Source organism: Pyxicephalus adspersus, chromosome 5, assembly GCF_032062135.1.
Source record: "Pyxicephalus adspersus chromosome 5, UCB_Pads_2.0, whole genome shotgun sequence".
In the NCBI taxonomy this organism is placed as follows: Eukaryota; Metazoa; Chordata; class Amphibia; order Anura; family Pyxicephalidae; genus Pyxicephalus; species Pyxicephalus adspersus.
The window spans coordinates 45111033-45135823 of record NC_092862.1 but is presented as its reverse complement, the minus strand read 5'-3'; the positions used below and the strand labels follow the sequence as shown (position 1 = coordinate 45135823).

Below are 24791 nucleotides of genomic sequence, written 5' to 3'. Positions count from 1 at the left end.
TGAACAGTGATCAGAAGAAAGAACGAGTTGAAGCATCCAAAGCCGTTTTGGCCCATCTTGAAGCTGCACAGGACTTTTTGGCTAGGTTAGTGACTGAGTATGAAACCTGGCTCCACATCTATGATCCTGAAACCAAGGAACAGTCAAAGGAATGGTGCCACAGTGGGTCCCCGCGGCCGAAGAAGTTCTGAACCCAGAAATCGGACAAAAAAGTCATGCGGTCATTTTTCTGGGACAAAGACAGTATTCTGTTGGTGAACTACCTACCTCAGGGCTCTAGTATGACAGGACAGTATTATGCTAACCTCCAGGACCAGCTGAAGGAGGCAATTAAGACAAACCCCGTGGAAAGTTGACCAAAGGGATCCTTTTTTTGCAGGACAACGTTGTGGCTGCCAAATTGAACACCCTGGGTTTTCAATTGGTCCACCACCCCCCTTACTCATCTGACCTGGCCCCTTCGGACTATTATCTGTTCTCCAATTTGAAAAAACACCTGAAGGGGCATTTTTAAGGACATTTCTGACGTCAAAGATGCTGCTGTGAGCTGGTTTACGGCCCAACCAAAGGACTTTTATTTGAACGGTCTGGAAAAGCTGCAACTACGCTATACCAAGTGCATCAGTCTCGGGGGAAATATGTTGAATAAACGTGTTATTTCATAACTCTGGCTCTCTTCTTTCTAAGCAAAGCCAGGAACTTCTCAGCACCCCCTCATACATCTACAACTGTATTATAGTACCAAAATATGGGACAGGTGGCAATGTGAAAACAAGGCGTACTTCCTCTTTCAGCCACAAGGTGGCACTCTTTTATAGCTGTCCATAGGTGATAAGTCCAAATCATGCCAGATGCAGAGGAGAGGAATGGTGATCTGCAATGTAGAAACATACAGAAAACTGCAGCTAAAACAAACCAATGTCATATAGCTATTAATTAAAAATCAAACATGATAAAAATAAAAACAGAACTTTTCAGTGGGATAATATGTCAGCTAATCTTTCCAATATTAGGGATATTCTATGTGACACATTGCTCCTGCAGGATCCTGGATAATAAGTGATCCCCCATGTACAGCATAGCACCGACGTTTACAATGATAAATTACAGTGACAAAGCCAGCCCGGTGGGACAGATGCTTTAAGAAGTTACCCTCCTCCCCCCCGGGCCCCGCCCACACCTGGGGAGCAGCTCTCACCCTGTTGTGTGTATTGAAGCAGGCGAGCTGCAGATCCTGTTGGGAGGGTCAGCCCTGCTTAGTGGAATACACAAGGGAAAGGGAGGCCGATTGCAAGCTCTTCTGTCCACTCTCAGAAAACCCCAGCTCGGATTGTAAAGGCGAAGATCTGCGATCAGCCCAATAACTGGATCCTTCATCTGAGATTTGCAGGTAACCTGGCGTTCCCAGGCGATCATGGACCACAGGCAGCCCACGATCATTACCGTCCATGGCTGTGCGATCAGCCCAATGCCAGCCATAGCTCTGCCTGCCCCCATCAAGGGGTGCAGCCATACACTTGGCATGGGGGTATATTGGTTTCTGTAATAAGTTCTAAACAGTTATTGGAATTTGGACAACTTCACACACTTGGATCGCTGGCCAGAAATGCAGAGCCAGGGGCTGAACTTGGGCAGAAAATGTCCTTTTATAATGCAGTTTGGATTTCTTTTATCAGAAATCACTTTTTTTGTTTTGCAGTTTGCATTAACTACCAAGCAATAGGTTTATATGATAGATTTCTCATGTAACAAATTACAGCTGATTGCCATTACTTAGGGTGAAATATTTGCAGAGCTGTATTGCCATTGCTGGATGTTGCAGTAAAGTGGAGGAAGATGCAGAACAACACATTACAATCTTCCTTACCCATCAGTTTTTATGGCATGCTATTGCATTGGGGTAGTAAAAAAAAATAATATATATATATATATATATATATATATATATATATATATATATATATATATATTGGCTTCTTTTAATCTATGTGTAAATTCGGCTGCCTAAATTTGCATTGGACTGTACAATCCCAAAGCAAGTTCAGATCTATTGATAGTCATTTCTAAGTCTCTGGCAAGCAGAGGTGAGGTCTTGGTCTGAAAATCTTCATTGGTATGGAAAGCTGAATTAACCTGATAATCAGGATCTGATTGGCTTTGTGATAACCCCCAACCCCCCCCCACCCCGCCCCTTCTACCATTTGTGGTCCCTCATGAACTTAACAATACACTGTCCAAAATATTTAGATAATGAAATACTTAGATCTTTAAATTCTTTCTTATAATTGGTTTATAAATAAATAAACATAGCATGTTCACCTGCTGATACTCTGACATATGTGAGCGAGGACATATGTGTCTTCATGTGTCATTTTCTAGGCAATTGTTGGGTGTGTGCTGCACCATTATGTGATAACGTTTTTGAGTTCTGGAGTTAAAGATTATGGGACCTAAATACTTTAAAATAACTTTTATTTGCTGATGGCATCCAAGTTTATTAGTTGTTTTGCTGTGTTATAATGGCTTATAATTACCTTTTTGTTTTTGCATATGATGTGGTATGTCCTATTTAATGTACAGCGCTGCGTAATATGTTGGCTCTATATAAATCCTGTTTATTAATATAATAATAATAATAATGTGGTAATTGCTGACCCAAAGACTAATGAAAAACTTTACATCATTCTCTAAGCTAAGGAAAACTTTCCTTGCAAAGTGTCCATGCTCTACTCCTTTAGCAAATAGTTCATATTAGATTCTGTGAGATGTTTCTGGCCACAGCTGAAAACCAGGGTCATTTTAGGGGCAGATCTCAGGTGACCCTAGAAGTCACGGGCCCCTGGGAACTATGGACTGTTGTTTATGTTTACCATGCGATTTTGTGTTTTGAGAAAATTTAGGAAACCTGTTCAGCTGATGTTTATTCAACTGTTTTTTGTAGATTTGATAAAACAAGCTCAAGGTTGGGGTTTTTATTTTTGTGTCCAGATGCAACTCAGTATAGTGTTGTGGGTCCTGTCGCTATAGCTTCTTTTTTTTTTCTCTCTGCTGCATGTTTTGAAGTATGTGCTGAAATAAGTATTGTTATTAACTAGTATTTATATAGCGCAGACATATTACGCAGTGCTTTTCAGTTATGTCACTAGCTTCCCTCAAAGGGGCTCACAATCTAATTGCTTACCATAGTATGTTAGGTAAAAAATGTTCACATTCATTACCTTCATCTTCAGCGCTATTTACTTTTACTGATAGGGCAATAAAACTTCTTCCTATTGACATAGCGCTTAGTTGTTGTGGTTGTTTGTGTGTGTTTTATGTTTTGTTTTTAGTACACTGAAAGCTCATGATCTTGTTACTATTGATCATTCCTATTTTAATGTGATCATTACCGCTTTGTAATATTAAAAAGTGTTTTACTTTAAGGTTTGAATAGTGCATGACAGCCTTTAAAAAAAAGGTTTCTTACTTCGTCACACATGCAAGCACAGATGTACGGCAGCCAGCTTGCCCTAAATAAATATATGGCTGCACCAAGCCTCCTTGTGCAAAAGAACAGTCCCATTTTGTAACCATTTGCAATTGAGAGGAGCATGAAATTCAGGAGGTGCACTCACTGTCTGCTTGGCCCATAAACAGGATTTTTGTCCAGGCCACGTCTTTGGGTTCTTTGTGCATCTCAATGATCTGCAGTGTGAAAGGTGTTTTTTTAACCAAAAATTGTTTGAACAGTGTGTGCAAGAAATAAAACTGATCTGGTTCATTTTTGCTGTTTTTGTCCTGCTGTGGATGATTTCCCTCAACTTCCTGTCTTAGAGACCTTATGGCAAGTAAGAGCAAATGTCTTGAGTGAGAAGATTTATCATATTGTACATACCATTTGTTTTTCGTATGAGTTTACTTTAATTTGTTGGATAACTTTAAAATGTAAGATTTACAGTGGTCACCAAGACAAGCTGGACCTTGCAACCAATGGGTTGGTGGGATCACAAAACAAGATGGACACGAGTATAACTGGGAATAGAAGCAGGGGAATTCTATATAACTTGGGGACCCCAACATTAAAAATTCATCTGACAGGTCAATCTAGCTAGATAAGTTGTATTTAGATATTTTAGTATCTAGCAGTGGTGAATCAGTGATTGTTTGATTATTCAGTATTTGTATCCAGAGCAAATTTATCACATTAGGTCACGTTAGATCTTGGTGCACACGCTGGAATGATTGGCATAACTATTATACTTGCTGTGTGTCCAAGCCTTGGCCAGCTTGACCAACAAAACCCACCAGGTTTCATCTTTCTCTTGTAATTTAGACAATCTTATCTCTGTACTCTATTATGGAATCCTTTATAAGATAGTACAAAATTAAAGTTCTATTCTTCTAAAGTTCTACATTTTTCATGACTGCACTTACATTGGTATTTACTTTGTCATACTTTGTCATATTCTGACAGTCCTCAGGTTATTCTGTCATCCGGATCTCCATTAATATGTGCATGCTTGTTCTAGGTAATGTATTTATTAAGCTGTAAGCCAAGGATAAAGATGACATGTTTCAAGTCCAAAGTTTCATATGGATAAAAAAAAGGATGCTTAGGCTTTCTCGCATCTGTATTTGTGCTTCCCTGTACAGATGTCTCCTGTATTTCTATCCTTCTATGCCTTCACTAGATAACATTTACCTAACTACCAGTAACCGTTTTCCCATCCAAATATATATCCAAACTTGTCTATCAAGGTGCTGATGTCTTTTCACACGGCTTTCAAACTCAAGTCCTCAAGAACCAGGATCCATTCCCTAAACCAAGCCAGTACATTGCGTAAGGTGTGCTTCACGAAGAATCAGAAAACAAAAATCCTGCCCTATTTGTGTCCTCCAAAGACTGGATTTGGTACAGTCCTGTTCTAGGAGATGTACAAGAAATCTAGAATTGATTGTTGGTAATCCCTCTTATTAGAATGCTCCATGATAGCTCCTAAAAATGTCCTCCCCAAAGAAAAGTCTGTAATATTTTTTTAGAATTGTATTATCAGTAGTTTGAAAAACACTGGCAGGGTGTGGAAGGCCAAATCATTAAACATTTTTCTTTAATGATTTGGTAGACAGGGACAATGAACCTGAATTAATAAAGTTCTCCAAGGCTGGCACTTTTATCAGTGAAGTTGAATAATCCAGCACACTGGGAATGGATCTGGTCCTGGATTGAAAAGATTTGCTAACAAATGGAAAAAGACCTAAAAAATCCATTTCAGGTTTGCTGGATAACCCAGTTTCACAGATCAAATATCCTCCCCAGCCATTGGGAGCTTTAATAAATTAGGCCCAATCTATCAAGATGGTGCTGTCTTGGAAGATCTACAGAAATATAATGGTCCCTTAAGTTAATATGTCATTCACCCATAAGACGGTGAGTTCTTTGTCCAGTGGGTAGGCTTTAAAGGCACATGAAGTGGCCCTATTCACCTTTTACTGAAAAAGAATAATTGATTTGTATTTAACTTCCTTTTTAAATATCTCCAGATTTGTTGTCCTTTAATATTATTATTATTAATAATAATAAACAGTATTTATATAACGCCAATATATTACGCATTGCTGTACATTAAAAAGCTTTCAGACATGTGGTATACAATAAAAGTAGCTTTTGTTTATGCATGTTTTCGTAGTATACTCAGATTGAATTGCCTATGTTTGTGATACATGTACTTGTCATTTTTAATAGGTTAGGAGATTTTGTGATTAGTAATGGAGCCTTGCCTTAACTTTTTGTTCTGAAGCTAAAGCCGGCATTGGAAGTTTCCTCAAAGCAAGGGAAATACACTCTTAGATAATGGGAAAGAAGTATCCTAATAAAAAGGTTTCCTCTCTGTTCTTCAGTTTTGGAATCCCTTTTACTATTGGTCACTAGTGCAATTGAGGGGCACAGACAGAAAATAAAAAACGGAAAGGGTCTTCAACTTTCTTGCATCACTTGTGTCATACCCATGTAATACCCAGATTTCATGTTTATATGATTGATATTGTGTATTGATCTAATGGTCATTGTACTACTCTACTGCTCTGGTATAACTACAAGAACAGTTGTGTATTGGTAAACCACTTGCTGGCTGATAAGAGAACTATGTTGGATCACAAATGTGCGTGTATGTATGTTGTGTGGATCTTTATTTTCATAGTCAACAATCAAGTTTGTCCTTGACCTGATAAGGTAGTCTTTTGCCTCTCTTATAATTTTTCTTTCCCCATTCTTATGTTATCTCATTTACAACACTTCTAATTTGGCCATTATTTTCATAATGAAAGTTTGCTAAGATCAGTTTTGTGTTTAGTAATCTTATCTGTTTTTAAAACTATTTGTTTGGTTTGGTTAATGAAAAACACACTTTAGTGGTCATTTTGTTTCCAAGTTCTGATGGCACAAGTTGCTGAGAAGTTTTAGCTACAAATCAGTAACAAGAACTGGTTTCAGTTCAAAGGATTTTTGTTGCTGAAAAAAAAAGTATTGTAAACAAATCCAATAGAATTTTTAGATTTGAAGACCTAGTAAGAAAATCCACTCTTGTCTATACAAAGTACCACGGTGTAATTGTCATCATTAACTATTGATTACTTCAAATTTAATTGTTACAAAGTATTTTAATATCTCTTCTATTACTTGAGCTTGGAAAATAACATGACTTCCAGACCGCTATTTTTTTAAGGAGGGTGTCAAATTTCTTTTAAAAACTAAGGCTACGTACACACATCAGATGATTATCGTTCGATAATCTCCTCAGGGCTGATATCGGATGAGAATCTGGTGTGTGTACAGTGCTCGTAATGAAACAACAATTGTAATGAAAGTTAAGGGAAGAGAGCCAGCGGGCTGCTGCTTCATCGCTTTTTTTTCCCTTCCCTCTCTATAAACCCGAAGATAATTTCCAACAACAATTATTGCACATGTGTACTAAGCCTAATAGTCTGTGGATTTTCAATATTTGCAGCAAATGTACCCACACTTAAACAGGAGATAATTGACAATTTCTATTGGTATAATCTAGGCCAAAGGAGCCACCAAAATGACATTTTTAACCCATGCTAAAAGTATGCAGGGTGTTGCTGTATGGCCGTCCATGTTGCCTAACACCTGGCTGCAAGTGCTTACTCAACACTTTGCTTGGGGTGAGCAGATGAATAGTGGTTTTCTTCTGCGGGGGTTTCAGAACCCATGGGCATGTCTCTTTTATATAATCTTCATCTAAAAATATTCTGTTCTAATAAAAAATTTTTTTATATAATTGTCAACAAATTTTATTTTTTTTATAAAATAGATTGGAATATGTTAACTGTCCTTTCTACTTTATTCCTGTTTTACAAAAAAATCTCTTTCTGTTGATTTATTTGTTGTGTTTCCAGCGTTCAGTCAATTTGTTCTTTAGGCCTTGTATTAAAGTATAAATTTTATTCTTAAAATAACTGGAGCAGAGTGACCTTATAAGACTTCTGTTATGGAACCATGTTTTAGAAAAGTTTGGAACAGGAATTGTTTTCATAGGAACACATTTATCTGTAGGAAACTGGATTGCTTACTGTTCACGTGTTTAAATCCTTTCTTACAGGTCAGATGTGATTGGAAGATAAATTACTCAAGTTGATGGTTTACCTTGTGATTTTAAGATTTATTTGTACTTATCTAATTTTGTGTATTACAAAAGCAGCTGTTCTTTATACTGGTTACAGTAGCCCCTCCAGCATTGTCTAGCAGGGTGCAAGCGAGGTTTCCTATATGAATTTACCATTATAAAGGGCTACCTACATTTCTTTTAAAATAATAAACATGCCAGAAAATACATTTTTAAAATTTTCAATAAATTCTAATGCATAATGTAAGGGGACATTTGTAGATCTGTGAGCACCAAATCCTAGAACCTGAACTGTTTTGGTCCTTGTAGGAAGGAGCAGCTGTCTTTCTTGGCTGATCGCATTACATGTCTGTGAAATAGGTGGCAGTCTGTTTGCCTTTGGGAATTACTGATTAAGATGTGATCTGTTGGGGGTTGGGCTATGAAAGGTCAAAGGTTCAGTCTTCTTTTGTTCTTCCAGAAAGTACAGTACCCTGTTGTATACATTTAAATTCTATTCTAAACAATATAATTAGTATAGTGTAAGTTAAAAGAAAACCTTTATTTCAGCATATCTGATGTGCATGGTATGGGCCAGCTAGGCTGCAAAGGTCAGTTTTACGTGTTTCCAAACCTGTGTTGTATAGATTGACTAATAAATGAGGCTTAAATATATTTCTTCTTTCTTTTTTTTTAAAAAGTACGTTTATATATTTTTCCTTATTTTGTTTTCCTTTACCTGTTATTAAAACCAATTGTGATGTTTACTGTACCATTGGCATAGTCAAAAACCCAAATTGTGGTTAGTGTTAGCGTTTTTTTTTATTTTATTTGTTTTTTTATTACTGTATCTTTACTCTTAGCAACTAGTATGGTTTATAAATGGGGAGCATAATACTCAGCTGTGTAAATGTGGTATTTGACAGGTAGCATGTGTGCTGGTTTACAATTCTCAGTGGCAGTTGATGGTGGAAGTATACTGATTTGCTGGCTCTCTTACTCAAGCAAGCACATGATGACTCTCATTTTTGCTGGTAATTGGCCAGGTGCCAGTCTCATTTCTTCTAGAACAGTGGTCACCAACCTTTTGGACGTCACAGACCACTAAATTTACGGACTCTGGACCACACATGCGCGGGGAGCATTGTGTCACTCAGAGGGGAAGAAATTTCCCCAGATTGATGGCATGATACTAGAACCCACCCACTGCCCTGAACCTGCGATGCATATGGGAGAAATGGTCCGAGGCTCTGGCCGGTGAGCCGCCCAAGCAGGGTCCTTTTCCTGGCCCCACTGAACTGCTGTTGGCAGTTGATGACTGCTGTTCTAGAAGGCGAGGCAGAGATGTATTTTCTCATTGTAAGGTGGGAACTTGGCTTATTCTAGCAGCAATACATCTGACTGGATAGTCATTAGTTGAATTAGGCAATTCTATTTGCTCCAAAATAATTTTAGTTAAAAAAAATTATTGTATGTACAGTTTCTAAGGAAAATTGTTCAATTGTGCATTGTATATCTCCATCATTGTTTGTAGTATGTATTGCCTTTTGACCAGGGTTCACTATGGAGGATGACCATGCTATATAAATCCACAATAATAAATAATTGGAAAATCTCGTGAAGATCTAACACCCAATTGATTACCATATACAATTACATATAATACAATTGATTTTCTCAGTCATAATATTGTAGCATATAATTATTACTCTGATTATTCAATATGTTTTCATCACATATCCTTCTATTAGATAAGTTGTCAAAATACAGAAAAAAGCAGAAGGCCATCTGTTTTAGTTTGTGTTACTTCCTCCTAGTTGCCCCTTTGTTTTAATGTGACAATAGTTTCTTAACCTTCCTGGACTTCCCTCTAAGATCCCCTTTGAAATGCCTGTAAGTTTAGTTTGTGTTTCAAGCACATTTAAGAAGGTTTCAAAAGCATTTTTTTTTGGGGGGGGGGGGGGGGGAGTGAAGTACGTGAGCTAATAATTGCCAATTATTGTTTAAATCATATAAAAAAAATAGACAAAATCTCCTGTGTGTTTTATTTATTGTATTTTTTTTAACCTGTGTGAACGAGTCCTAACAGTGAACTTGTTTTTGTTCTGTGCTGTAGAGGTAACCTGCTCTATGCTGTAGATAAATCTGTAGCTAGCCACAAAGGTAGAGGATTCAGCGGAAGCTAATTTGGATAAAACATTTTTGAATACTGCCAAAAATGGCACAGGCACCATCATTTACTATACCCCACTGTATCATCACCCACTTACAGAACATGAATGTTGACTCTGGATATTGCCTGAACAAATATGGCAAAATCATTCTATTCACTCCATTTGTAGAAGTTGTACATGCACTTTACATGACATTTATTTGCTTAAATATTTAAAACGCTTGGTGTACTTTGAGAAAACTGAATTATTCTAAAGGGTTAGGTTTAATTTAGGGAAAAGAATAGTATGTTTTCGTGGGTGCACGGTTTATATCATTATCTTAGTATTTACTGTACGGACATGCGATTTTCCCAATTTTTAATGTCTGCTTTTTTAATTATTTATTGATTGTAGATTGGCCACTAGAATGATCGAAAACTATGGAACATAGTAATAAAGAGGCAAACTGGTTGTTTGCCAGAAAAATGCCAAAGTGCTACAGGTAAATACACCTCTGAGTTTACCATCACTTCAAGTTCACAAAATTACAATTGGGTGTTTTAAATTAGGTGCTAATGATTAGAACTTTCTTGGGGAACATACAGGTTGAATCTATCTAGTTTAAACCTCTGATATATGGGGTCTTGTGTTTGCTTTGCTATCACTAATCTCTGTGGTGCTATCATGCCAAAAGGTCAAGCTAAAATGTATACTACCAATAAATTAATTGATAAATGAAAGATCAGGTAAAAGATCAGAATTGGCCATTTACCTGGCCAAACAATGGGGCTAGCTGATGTATGGTGCTATAGTCCTATCGGTTAGCCCCGATTAATGCCACTCCTCCTCTTTGACCACCAGTGGATAGGAAAGTTCCTCCCCCTTATGTACATTATTAGTGGTCATGTGGTATTTATCAGGGGAAGAATGAGGATTCTCTATCTATGCTTAAACAGTATATCAATCGGATGTCAATTGGGAGTGTGCTACTTCTAAAGCACAATGTACACACGTCCAATGGTTCTCGCCCAATAATCGACTCTGAGATGATATCAGACGAGAATCTGGCGTGTGTACAGTGCCTGTCGTCCATCGTCCAAACGACCGTCCTGGCGGATCCACGAATGATGGATGACAAACGATCCTGATGCAAGGGAAGGGGGAGAGAGTGCAGTAGGGTGCCGCTCCGTCGTACTTCCCTCCCCTCTCCATAGAGCAGAACGGTGCTGTATGTTCAGCACTCTCGTTCATGCCTCATGAAGTCCTTAGTCATTGGAAAGGATCCTGAAAGATCCTGAAAGGGGGAAAGGGAGAACCAGTGAGTACACTGATAGATAAAGAAATATATACATACAAAGGTTCACAACATTGTAGTTGTAAGAATACAGTAAATCAAAAACACAGTTCTTGAAAATGTGTTTGAAGATCAAAGTATTTGATACATGTATAGTAACATATTATGTTAGGTATAGTTAGTTGTATCCACAAATATACAATATAACAATAAACATAAAACATTCAGTTTTTGTGTTTCTTTTGTGCGCCCAGAGATACATGTGCAGCTGAATGTTTCTGGTTGTAACCTAAATAGTGCTCATGTACTGATTGCAGTTTTAAGGTGATAACATGATAACCTTGAATTGGCCATAATCCCTGGAAGGCACTGTTTGCCGGCCATATCTTCAAACAACCCTTATCAGGCAATCTGCTCCTTATGGGATCTCGCTGTGTTTATAAGAAGTTTTACAAAATCTTTGGTTTTTTTCCCCCTTTCACTTGAATCTTTTTTGATTGGTTTTATGAGATGTGGATGCTAGACTTTCAGTGACAATCACAATCTTTAGCAAGCAGCAGTTTTGGAAAGCAGTGTGCTCATATTGTAACTTTGTAGAAATACAATACAAACACTTTCAGTTTATGGGGAGGCAATTTTTGTCACCTTTGACTGCTCCCAACACACCAACTATTTGGTTGCAAACCTTTGATTCACCCTACTGATGCACCAGCTTTCAGCATACTCTATCTTCTGGGTAGTAAACCTTAGGAATAGCCCCACCTTTGGTACAGGACATTCCTTATATAAGGAATACCTAACCTTCTAAAAATAGGTCTAGTTTGCCACACCACTGCTCCCCACCTACTGTATAATGACATTGAGGTGACACTCTTGGGTTCATGTGAACAAACATCTTCCCTAAAGAAGCAGAATCTTTTATCTGTGAAGCACATTGGGACTGCATTGTGTGAACACACCCAGAAACTGTTCCCTTTTGATGGATTTTGTAACTATAAACTGACTACACTATGTATTTTGTATCCAAGATATGTTGTAAGTATCTCTGATTTTGTAGACAACATCTAATAAATTATTTATTCAAAATTGCCTGACTTGCCACCTAATACCCCCTCTTACTTTTCACTCTGTTGAAAACTGGATGTATTTAGGAGTACAACATAAAAAGGAATGATTTGGGGCACCATCCCACTTTGTATACATTACATCTTCCTGATAAAGGTAACAATGGAGCATGTCTTTATAATGTCTGTTTATGTGTAACAGTACTTTTTGAGAGATGGGAGCAGAACATTGTCACCCTGTAACATAATGTCCCCAAACAAAATTTTATATGGCAGAAACTCTGCGTATGGGGTTCCTTGAAAAATGAATGGCAACTAAGCCCAACAATGCATGTCCTGTGTGTATTGTGCTCATGTACACATGGAAGCAGGGCCTGAATGCAAGTTGCAGATTTAAAAATATTTTGACCTAGAAGTTTTTAAAGTGTACTGTAAACTTTTTATTTTGATATGTATGCTAAATATTTAGTGTATATATAAGGCAAACAATTGTACTGACCAAAAGTATACTGTGAGGTGGCGTTTGTAGGTGACAAAAACCACCACTACACAAGTCAATAAAGAGCAGGTTGGTCCACCCTGGCCAACCTTGGGAGAGGCTCTGATTTTTGAGTAGAATGCAGCAACTCCCATACAATGTCTGATAACAGTGAAATGTCCTGAGGCCGGGTGTGACAGGTGTTTTATGTGGTTGCATCTGCTGTTTACCAATTTCTGCACAAGCTGTAACTTACGGTATATAGAAATCTTTTTAGGAAATACAAGTTTGATCAGTAAAAGAATACTCTAGTTCCCCAGCACTCTCTTTGCACCTTGTTGATATTTTAAATATATTTTGGACCTGCTTCTTACCTGATTTACAGGACTTGCATATATCTGCCTACCTGCCTTACAAGGTAAACATGCCTTGCATTTTTTAATTTTTGGGTAAAATGTCAGATCTGCAATTTTTTTTCAGTTGGTTAAACATTTTATTGAATTAAAAAAAAAAATAAATATATTTTATTTCAGGATTTTTATAGCGCCAATATACTACGCAGTGCTGTACTTTAAATAGGGGTTTCAAATGACATACAGATATGGACAGTGACACAGGAGGAGGAGAGGACCCTGCCCCAAAAAGCTTACAATCTGATTTAATTTGTGCTAAGTACATGGAATACTTGTAGCTGATCCCAAAGATTCAAGGATTGACCTACATCAGTTATAATAGTTAAAATTGTAAAATTTTAGTGTATGACTAGTATTAGTTCCTTTTAAAGAATCTGCTATAAAATATCTATACACAGTAACATATGTTGGGCCACCCAACGCTTCTCTATCTCATCCACCAACAATCTGATCTGAACAAAATTTGACCATTTACATCCGTGGCTGAGCCATTATGTGATTGTTTAGCATGGAAGCAGAATGTTGGTAGAACAAAATGCGGAAGCACTGTACACACAAACATATAAGGACTTGTACACCTGCATCTTTCATCCTGGCAGCCTTATGGCATTTTTACAAACTGACTAAACTACATACACAAACAAACTGTCATAAAACAATTTCTCTGAAGATAATTATTTCTATGGCCACTTTAGGAGCAGAAATAAAATTGATGCAATATGCTGCCCTTGGTAGGATTGGTAGGATATGATTGCTTTGGTTTGTGTTTGCTTCTATTGTATAAATGCAGAGTTTAGAAAGACAATGCTGAGCAAATATTTTGTGTGGGAGCATGACGGTAACGGCTCAGGGTCAGAGCAGGGCGATAAAACATTCTAGGTCATTGAGTCCTGGGGTCTAGGATTAAATTGATCCTCCCGGCATACAGCTGCCAAAATCCAGTGGCCTTCAAAACTCCACACTTAACAAAAGGTTGCATGACTTTACATTTATGTGTGACATAAGGCACATTTACCTGTTGGTAATATACGGTTTGTGCAAAAACATAAAAAAAATGCAAGAAAATGTGTTTTGCATACTGTCACATTATTGGTTTACAGTACAGCATGCATCCTATTTATATTAACCCCTTTCTCATCTGACCTGGACAATATTTAGTTTGATTTCTAGTAATATCAGCCTGGATAGATCTATGAGTTTGTAGTGCTCAATATATTGATTTTTCCTTGTAAATTTGCATAGTGTGTTCCTGGCAATTATAGTTGTTTTTAGGTGGGGGAGTGGGGGGGCGCGGTTGTGCCTTTAACTTTATTTACCTTATCTCTCTTCTACCATTTGAGCATTGGTTTGTAATCAAAACCTTTGGTGTCTTCCAATACAATGGAGGACTTGACTCTGCACTGTGGGGGATGTTGATGCCTGTGACCGCACAGAAGGGCTTATGGAAAAGGCTGCAGGGGACTAGCTACATTGAAGAGGAGCCTGCAGGGGCTAGAAAAAAAGTAAATTTACTTTTTGTATCCTTTTTTGAACCTAAATGAGCCTTTAACTCTTACAGTGTGGGAGTAGCCCCAATGCAATAAAGTTTTTTTTATTTTTTTTTAATTCATAGTTGGTAATTCGGGCAAAGCAGGAGATGTTTGATCTTTTAACTTTTATCTCAGTCCCTCCTAATAGGGACCCATTAGGCTAGGTACACACGTGCAATAATTATCGTTTCAAAACGAACAATCAAGGACTATTCCTGATTATTTTGAACGATCGTATTGTGCATAATTCTGTACATGCTGTAACGATACAAGTGTTCAAAATAATCCACCAATAATGTACACACGCTAGATACGATCGTTTGAACTATGCAGCAAGTGACATGTAAAGGAGAAAGTGTATCACAGAACAATCCACGATCACTGAACGACTACACACAATAGAGTACGAGCGATCGTCGCCTAATCAGACCTGCCGGGAAGTTCGTTCGTTTCCAGCGAGATTCCTCATTCGTTGGCGTCGTTGTGCACTTTTTTGTTAACAATTATCGAACAATCTGTCGTGGATCGTTTGTTTCCAATGACAATTATTGCACGTGTGTACGCAGCATTACACTCGGCTTTCAAACAAGATTTTCATTTGTTTTGTGAATTTACAGCCTTGGGTGAAAATAGTGTAAATATTTTATATTATCTAAAATATATATGAACTTTTTTTATTGAAAGACAACTAATATAACGTTAAAGACAAAGGCAAACTTGTGGGCTGTCATCTCTTGTTCTTGACAATGAAGTTGTCTGTATTTGAACAATTTTATAAATATTTAGTGTATTCAGCCCTTAAATATTTTGGTATAAGTTCTCAATCACAAAGAAACTGCGCTTCTTTGAAAATTTCTTTACCTGGATTCATAATGTCCTGAACATGTATAAGGGAAAATTCATCTATCCAGTCTGCCCCACAAATTGATTAGATAGGGAGGACATTTCTTTTTGTGTTTTCTATTGTTCACTTGAACAGAGACAACTTGGCATTCATGTGCGAGAATAGGAAGGAAACTCAGGAACCTTTAAACACTGTATGCTTGAAAGAAAAGCCTTACAGGGGCTTCATAGTATCTAAATTGTCAAGTTGCCTATGTATGCCTTCAGCTTTACTTTGTTTTGTTGTCTGAGCTGGTCGAAAGAATTTAAATTCTAAAATGCAAATTTTTGTCTACCAGTCTTTTAATCCCTCCTGCATTTGTTTTAACTGTTTTAAGAATGTGAACCGCCCTCCTTTTGATATGCTAATTGTCTATCTGTTAGGACAAACATAGGCATTTACTAATGTGATGAATGACTTGGCCTACAGTGATAGATGAGATGAGATAATCAGGGTGGCTTTACATTGTAATTGTCCATGAAGGTTATTAGCCTTTTGGGAGGCTAATAACACATGGAGTCTTGTTGTTTAGCAAAAATCCTCAAACTTCTTTTTTTATTCCATCAAGTATTTAAAGTACTTAGACTAGGTACACACGTGCAATAATTATCGTTTGAAAACGAACGACTAACGACCGATCAAGATTATTTGCAATTATTTTGAACGATCGTATAGTGCATGGATCTGTACATGCTGTAACAATACAATTGTTGAAATATAATCCAACAATAATGTACACACACTAGATACAATCGTTTGAACGATGCAGGAAGTGACGTGTACCGGAGAATGTGTACCGCAGAATCATCCACGATCACTGAACGACCGTACACACAATAGATCCGATCTACAATCAGATCCGCCAGGACAGTTGTCCGTTTCCAGCAACATTCCTCGTTCATCAGCGTCGTTGTGCATTTTTTTAACGATTATCGGACGTTAATCATTCGATTCCAACGACAATTTTGCATGTGTGTATGCAGCCTTAAACTCAACATGAATAAGACTTTTAGAATCTGTGTAACCACTCAATTGGTTTTCTCATTCAAAACCAATTTCTTCATGTTTAATGCAAGCAATAGATTGACACAAGGTACTAACTTGGATCATGCATGAAGTAAAAAGCTATGTACAGTTGTGTGCAGAATAATATCAGTTTGTTAAAAAAAGTAAATAAAGTCAAAATCCTTTAGGAGCACTGGAGCACTGCACATTCTATTCCAAATCAAAGCTGAAGAAAATGTTATCATATTTTCAATGTACAGCGCTGCGTAATATGTTGGCGCTAGATAAATCCTGTCTAATAATAATTTGTGCAATTTACAGAAAGTTAAGAAAAGGAAATAGTGTTTGCATTCTTCTTTAAAGACTCAAATATTCACTAAATAAACAGAAAAAAGTTTCAGGATTTTGCTTTCCTTTCAATCACTGAACAAAAATTAGGGTTGTATAACCTCTGGTTCTGGGAACTGCTGAAGATCAGTGTTGCATGGAGTCAACCAACTTCTGGCAATCTTGGTTTTGCCTCAGAAACAGCATTTTTGATATCGCCTCACAAGTTTGGATTAAGGTCCAGGGTTTGAGCTGGCCACATCATAACATGACATGACAATCTTGTTGGTCTGGAACCAAGATGTTGCTCGTTTACTGGTGTCTTTGGCATAAGGCAGCAAGACCTCTTTAAGTATTTTGATGTCTTTAAAGTAATCCATGAACCGTGGTATACAAAACATTGGATCAACACCATAGTATGAAAAACATCCCCATATAATGATGCTTGCGCCACCATGCTTCACAGTGTACTGTGGCTTGAAATCAGTGTTTGGAGGTCATCTGACAAATTGTCTGTGACCCCTAGACCCAAAAGGAACAACCTTGCTTTCATCAGTCCACAAAATGTTGCACTATTTCAGTCAATGTGTTTTTTTGGCCAACTGTAACCTCTTCAACGTCTTTTTTTCAGCATTGTGACTGCTGGGGCTTTTTGCCAACTTGGCCTCACACAGGCTTCTTCTAATTGTAAAAGTAATCAAAGTAACTTTAGAACTTTTTTGATCTTCCTGGAGCTGATCATTAGCTAAGTTTTTGACGAAATATGCCATGTTAGCTTTTCTTCTTTTCATTTGAATGGTAGTTTTCCATTTTCCTCTATGTCTTTCAGATTTTGGTTGCTTTTTAAAGCTTCTGAGATCATTTTAGTATCGTTTTCTGCACTTTGAGTTATCAAGAATGAATGACTTCACAAATTGAACTCTAATAGCACAGCTATTATCATGAACAAGTTTTTTTATATTGAATTTTCAATTAATTATTTAATTACACAGAATTGGCAGCATACATGTCATAACCGTTGGGTCTGTTGGTTTTCTAATACTCTACTACACCTACTAGTAAATTATTTGTCATGTAAAAATATAATTTCTACCAGTGATTGATCAGGTTAGTGATGTCACGTTATTATACTGAACATAAATAATCCACCAATAATGTTCACACTAGATATGATCGTTTGAACTATGCAGGAAGTGACATGTAAAGGAGAAAGTGTATCACAGAAAATCCACAATCACTGAACGACTGTACACACAACAGAGTATGAACGATTGTCGTCCATCGTATGCAGGATTTTCTGTTCCAGTAAGTTTTTATTGATTTTCATGTATAAACATATAACAAATAACAAGAATAAAGTTCAATAATAAAGACAATTTTGTGTATAAGTAGGTGAATGAACAGATGTTCGATAAATCTTATGAATCAGAAATAGTCTTTGATGGATGATGAGGTTCCAATTTCAAAAGAAGCTATGTTATAGAAGAAGTTCAACATCCTAACAAATATAATCTAGTTGGAATCTGATATTCTATTTTGATTGGTCACTATTAGGATTTAAATCAAGTTCTCAACCACAACATATAGGAGAAAAACTATGCAGAAATGCAAATTTATAGCTTTTCTTAACGTTTCCCCAACCGGACACATCCCAGCCCCTTTATCCTAATTCCCCAACCCCCCTGTATGTTGTCTTTGTTTTAGTATATATTAACATATGATATATGCTGGATTTCATCACCCATGACAAATGTTCATGGTCATTAAAAATCTAGCATTTCTACAGCTATCTGCCATGTCATTTTGTGAGAGATCCTGACAGGAAAGATTACAAATGTTTCCTAATGGGCAGGACCCTCTCCATAGAGTAGCGTACTACAATCGTTTGTTGTTATTATCACTAAACAGAGTTTTCAGTCAATATAACTGCATGTCTAAACAGAGATGAAATTAAACTAGAACTCCATTACATGAGCAGTACAGCCAGTCAGCCAACATTTTCCAAAGAGTGAGAGCAGTCTTAGCCATTCAAGGCATCTTCCGCCACCCCTAGTAAATTACTATCACATAAATCAATTCGCCTAATGAATACATGTAACTAAACTCACAACTATGTGTAATATCCAATTTTAGGAATATCCAATCTTAAATGTGGCTGAAAATAGCAGTTGACATCCTACTCTGTGATTGGCCCTTTAGATGTATATCTGCAGTGTGGTAGTTAAGGCATTGCTGCACTTGACTTTTGGGCATATTTGCAGTTAGTTTTAATGCCACTTTTGCTTTTCAATGTTCTTTTTGTTGAAGGCTCTGATATGAGAAAGTGTACTCTTCCACTACCAAGATGGCTGCCCCACGCAGAGCCTCAGCTTTTCTCTTGAACATAAAATATTCAAAGCTTGTTAGGTTTTCTTCCCATTAATGATTAGGGAAGCCAGGTTAACTCTGTTGAATTTGGTTAAACAACAAAAAGGTCTAGGAAATAAGATAAAACCTACTTGACCCTTGTCAGTGATGTTTATTCTGCAAGGCTGCTTACACAAAAAAAACTACTAAGAACTAAGCCCCAACAAGGTTAAAGTTTGGCATCTTGAAAGAGCATGATAATCCAAATTTTCTTTGCCTTCACATCTGAATTCTTCATTTTTTTAACATGTCAAAGTACAGATATCACCTCTTATAAAGTGGTATTGTTCTTATTAGTTGTATTAGTCTTTAAAACTTCAGTTCTGGAAGATTTTTGGGACATGTAAAGCTTCTTAAAAAATATCAAGACATTTAGGCGCAAGGGTCCTTTCTTGGACTTTATTCACATTCTCATATCATTGTATTATTTCTTTTGCTAGAGCTTGCAGTGAATATGTAAAGCTCCTGGCCGCAGCTTGACCTCTTTTTTAGGTGTTCTTTCCTATATTGTACAAGGGCTCCATTTTAAGACTTCACTTTCATTACTAAATGACTTTCACTGAAGAATAGGCCATTTAGATGATCTTAACTTGGTCAGAGGCTCATCAATGCTTTGTGTGTCACTAATTTAGTGTTGTTTTATAGCAGGCCCGTAACTTAATGATTATGGCTTTTTCATATGACAGAATAAGTGTTTTTTTTTCTCCCCTCCTTTCAGCCTAGGGCTGATCAGCTATTTTGTCTCCCAAGCCTAGAGAATTTTATGGGTTTGTTCTAGCAATGGCATTCAGATGGAATGTCCCTATCTTTTGTTTACTGGGAATGAACTCTGTATTGTCACATACAGGAGCGCTCTGCAGGTAGTCAAGATGGTAAGAGTCTTAGGACATGACCTCACACCCCAGTGCCTAATTAACTCACAGTAACAATTCTACTATTTTTTGGAGAAAAGCTAACCTTTGCGAATGGGTTAAAAGTTATATTCCTGCTCTATCATTTGAGGGGGTCTTTTACATATTTTAGGATTATTGTTGGGCTCATTTGTACCGTTATACTGATTTAAATCATTTTATTTTAAGGAATTTAAATATTTAAAAGACCACCCAAACCCATTTGACATATAATAATGGGCAAATGCATTTTCCAAAGCTCAGAACCAGCTTTCATTGACAATTTGTTTTCTAATATTATAAATTTTAATGTATTTTTACATATTGTGATTAGTCGGAAATTCTGTTATTGAAACCCAAAATATATTATGTATTCACATTTAAATAATATTTTTATACTTTCATCATTTGGATAATAAAAAAAAATGCCTAATAGCAGCTCTTCAAACATTAATTGCATTAAAATAGCTGTATTAGTCATACAGTGGAGAAAGTAAATACAAACTTTTAATTTTCTAGGTTTCATTTTTGTGATTTATATATGGACCAGTGCTACTGCTCTTATGTAAAAATGTATGTGGACCTTTTAATTAATTGTCATTGTCAATTAAATGCCAGAGGAAAATTTTGGTTTACATTTACATTTTTTTCATTGTTCTAAAATGGTTGGGGTCATTTTATAGCTTACAGAGTAATCATATGCATAATAATTTTGTGTTTTCTTTTTTAGAATTCTAGGTGGGTGACAAGCTAAATGTCTGATATTCTTAAAAATGAAATATCCCTTTGTAACCTATATTTGCTACTTTCATTAGATTTTAGTGCCTTTGTTGGCTTCTTGACCTTGGCCAATCAATGACTAAATCTATAGATAACCAATAATGATTGATGTTACAGGGTAAACAAGTATGGTATTTTAATAGTATCTAATATACGAATACTATTTCTGAATCAGAAGAGTATGTTTTATGAAAAGTGCTGGAGCAGGGATACACAAATAGGAATAATGTTATTTGTGAATAGTTGTATGTGTGAATTTTATTGATAAATTGTTAAGATTTTAGCAAAACTGACTGTGTGTGTGTGTATGTGTGTCTATATATATATATATATATATATATATATATATATATATATATATATATATATATATATATATATATATATATTTGGTAAAAGGTTACTAGCTAAAAAAAACAGTGTAAAGTCTCCTGTAATTAGAACATTTTCAAACGTGAATATTGGTACAATTATTTTAAAATCAAAATTGCATTGGGAATATTTAGATGCTTGTAAGTTCTTCTGACCAGTAATATACACTAGAGAAAAATTGATCGATTATGTTAAATATTTACTACCCGTCAGCATTGTCTGTATACAGATTGGTAGATTCTGCCTCCAGCAGCTATCTGGGTGTCTGACAATTAAATTTCTCCTCTTTATTGATCAACTCCTTAAAAATTAAAAAAGGTATAATTTGCAAAGGGAATGTAACATGTTCTGAGCAGACGGAGGTTTGTGATTAATAGGAACTTAAAAGGAAGGACGTTAACTGTGTGTATGAATACATATATCTTCCCCATTGTTGTATTACATAATCAGTGTTAAAGTTGTTGGTGTAAAGAAAATTTAATATAAATATATAAATATATATATATATATATATCGTGTATGAACGTTCGTCGTTCGTTTTCCAACGATAATAATTGGAAGTGTGTACGTAGCTTCAGTCTCATGGACTGTTTCCCCAGCGTTTACCTGAGGCTTTTAAAGCCCTTGTTTGAAATCCCCATGCATTACAATGGGTTAATCTACACCAGGACGTTTTCTTGAGGCGCGCTTACGACATTTATCTTAAACGTTGCTTGCCACGTTTCGAAAAATAAAATGCTGGAAAACGCCCAAAAAATGTGGGTAAACGCTTCCATTGATTTCATTGACAGCGTTTCTAGGCACCTAATATGCAGATGAGGTAAAAACACGGGGAAACTGCAGCATAGGGGCTTTCCAGCTTTTTAAAGGCAAGCTTTAAAACGCTAAAAAAAGTGCATAAAAACGCATATAAAGGCAAAGGGAACGTTTACATGCGTTTTTAAAAAACGTCCATGTAGACCCAGCTGTAGCCAGGCATATCACCCGGAACTTTTCAGTAACCACCCGGCTTTTTTTGTGTAGTTACTTAAGAGTTGGGTCATAATACAGGGGCTGCCACTCACCTACAATTTGTTCACACCCAGCTTAAAAAAAATTCTTGGTTAAACACTGGAATTGCTAGCTACAAACCATTGTTAATTTATGCCATTTGCAATTTTTAGTAAATTGTGATACTTGCTTTAAAATCACCAGTGTGATATTGCTCTAAGGTGTTTTAGTAGCCAGATCCTCCACAGAGGAAATACACAGGGAAGCAGATGAGCAATGCAGATATTCTTCTATAAACATGCTATACACTTGATTGTGTGAGGTTACACATCTGCAAGGGGAATATGGGGATATCGTCCTTTACTGTGTGTCTACCAACCCCATCTCTGCCATAAGAAATTTGTGAAACAGTCTTGCTTAAAATGCATTGAAACAATAACTGCCCCCTAGGAAAACAGGAAATGCTCAGGAGAGATTTCCCTAGAAGTCTACAGTCCACAGGTGTGGTCATGGGAGAGAATTGTGGCTAAAGATATGTCCCTGGTTATCTGATTTAGGTAAGGTTAGGCCAAATTGAACACTGTAGTTTGTCTTCAACAGGCCAATCACAAGTGGGTTTGGGGTATTTTGTCCATACCACATTCTACATCCTGAACCTCTCTGTTAGTCCTTTTTTGAGATGAGTGGCCTCCTTGACCAATGTGGAAACTTGGGAGGTTGAAAGGTGCTTGGTCCAGCTTTGCATATATATATTAGGCTGCCAGTATATCTGTATTTGCCAATTGATTTGACAAGCACAGATGGTAACTTCTTATGCATTTTTTATTATATGCTTAGTTGATACGGAGTTTGTGAAAATTCTTGCCTGTTCCAGCCCGTGCTAGCAGCTTGTTTCATTTTCCTGTCTAACCTATTCATATTAGGGGAAATGATGGGCATTTTTGTCTTATCACTCTGTATTCCAAAAGGATACCTAAGGGTTTAAGAATAATTGGCTTTGTTTCAGTTTCTGCCAACGTTTTAAATGTTTGTGGTTTTTTTCTTTAAACTTTTGTAACAAAGTCTTCATTATGCATTGTAAGCCATCACTGGAGTTTTTGTTAGTCTCTCTGCTTTCATATGGTTTACTAACTAGGAAGTTGATCTTCAGCAGAAAAGTGAGCTTGGTGATCAAATATTCTTTATCTGGCCTTGATTTGTGATGGGTTTCTGTCTTCACCATTGTTTGATTTCGGCTTTGAAAGGTTTATGGTTGCTGTGTCAGTCAGGACACCCTCTGAAGGGAGTTCCTGGAGATGTTATCTGGTGTTCACTCACCACAGTATATGTTCTGTACTAAGAGCATCTGTCACTCCAGGCTTTGAAAGATGGATGAGCCTTGAGTGAACTGCTGCTACCAGCAAATGGTGATACAGGAAGCATTGGTGATTGGTGCGGTGACTGTGAAACAGACAAGGCTATACTGTTAGAAAATAAGAGTAAGCAATTTAACTTGAAAAGAACAAAGACGGATCGCGTGTCATATTCCAAAGGTCATGAAAAGTGAGAGAGCCATTTTCCACTTCAAGGTGGTCCTTTTCATTATTCGCCGTTTTGGTTTTTACTGGTCATCTTTATTTTGTTTTACAGTCTACACTTTTATTGTAAATCTCAAATGTAAATTTTTTACTTTAGTAAATATATTTTATTTGCTTTACAATCAGTGTCATAAAAAAATGTTTAGTTTCCTACCATTAGAAAATATGTATAGCCTGTTACCCTCTCCCCCCTAAACAGTCTGCTTTGAAGTGGTGAATATTTGCTGTTTTTTTGTTATACTAAGCTGCTTGTATACCATAAGCGTGGCAAAAACTGCCGCATGAAGCTCTGGATACTCTACAAAGCTGTGCTCGGGATGAATTAAACTGAGCACAATTTGCTTTTGGATAATGCTTTAAATAATAGATGAAAGAGCAAGTGACAACAAAAGGGATTTGGGCATTTAGGAAAATGTGCTGTGTCAATGAAGCCCTGTGGCCCAAGGGGCAAAGGTCATTGTGTATTTTCATCTAATTATACTGAATACTAATATCTTCACTAGCAGGTGAAGTGTGCAGCACGTGCCCAGGGTTAAAATGTTCATTTAGACCCCTGAATAGCAGGGTTGGATTACAGTTGTTGCAGATTTGGATTCATTAGGATCTTTGTGAAAGCCTACTGTTTTCTCACAAGCAATATACTTTGACCTTGTTGGCCATCTGTGATCATCTCCATGTCGGTAAAGCAAGGCCACCCATTGCACAGCAGAATGTAGGTCTACGGAGAGTTCCACAAATAGATTTTTTCTTGTGAAATTAATTTGAGTGGATTTTTTGCAGCTGGAAGGCTTTTCTTCTGTTACTACTGCTACTTTGTTATCCCTCCAAGGGGTTAAACTGCTCCTTGGTTGTGTTTTATTTCATCTATCAACAACTATGAATTCCCAATATTTATACTGCCTATATGTTTATATACTGTACATATTTATACTGCAAATATATATATATATATATATATATATATATATATATTTATATATTTAAATATGGCTCAAGAGATGGTAATTGTAGTTTTAACCAGTTTTTTTA

The 24791-nt window shown here is 36.7% G+C and overlaps 1 protein-coding gene across 2 annotated transcripts in view; it reads left to right on the top strand.

The window, feature by feature from the left end:
• Nucleotides 1-1227: 1227 nt before the first annotated feature.
• The window catches only part of GREB1L (GREB1 like retinoic acid receptor coactivator), a 67890-nt gene continuing 44326 nt past the window's right edge, over nt 1228-24791 (top strand). Inside the window, exons 1-2 of one of the 2 annotated variants that reach the window (XM_072411337.1) lie at nt 1228-1390; nt 10169-10256. The gene's annotated coding sequence lies outside the window, so the exon portion shown is untranslated. The remainder of the gene's footprint in view (nt 1391-10168; nt 10257-24791) is intronic. The other variant, XM_072411336.1, reaches the window with a different exon arrangement.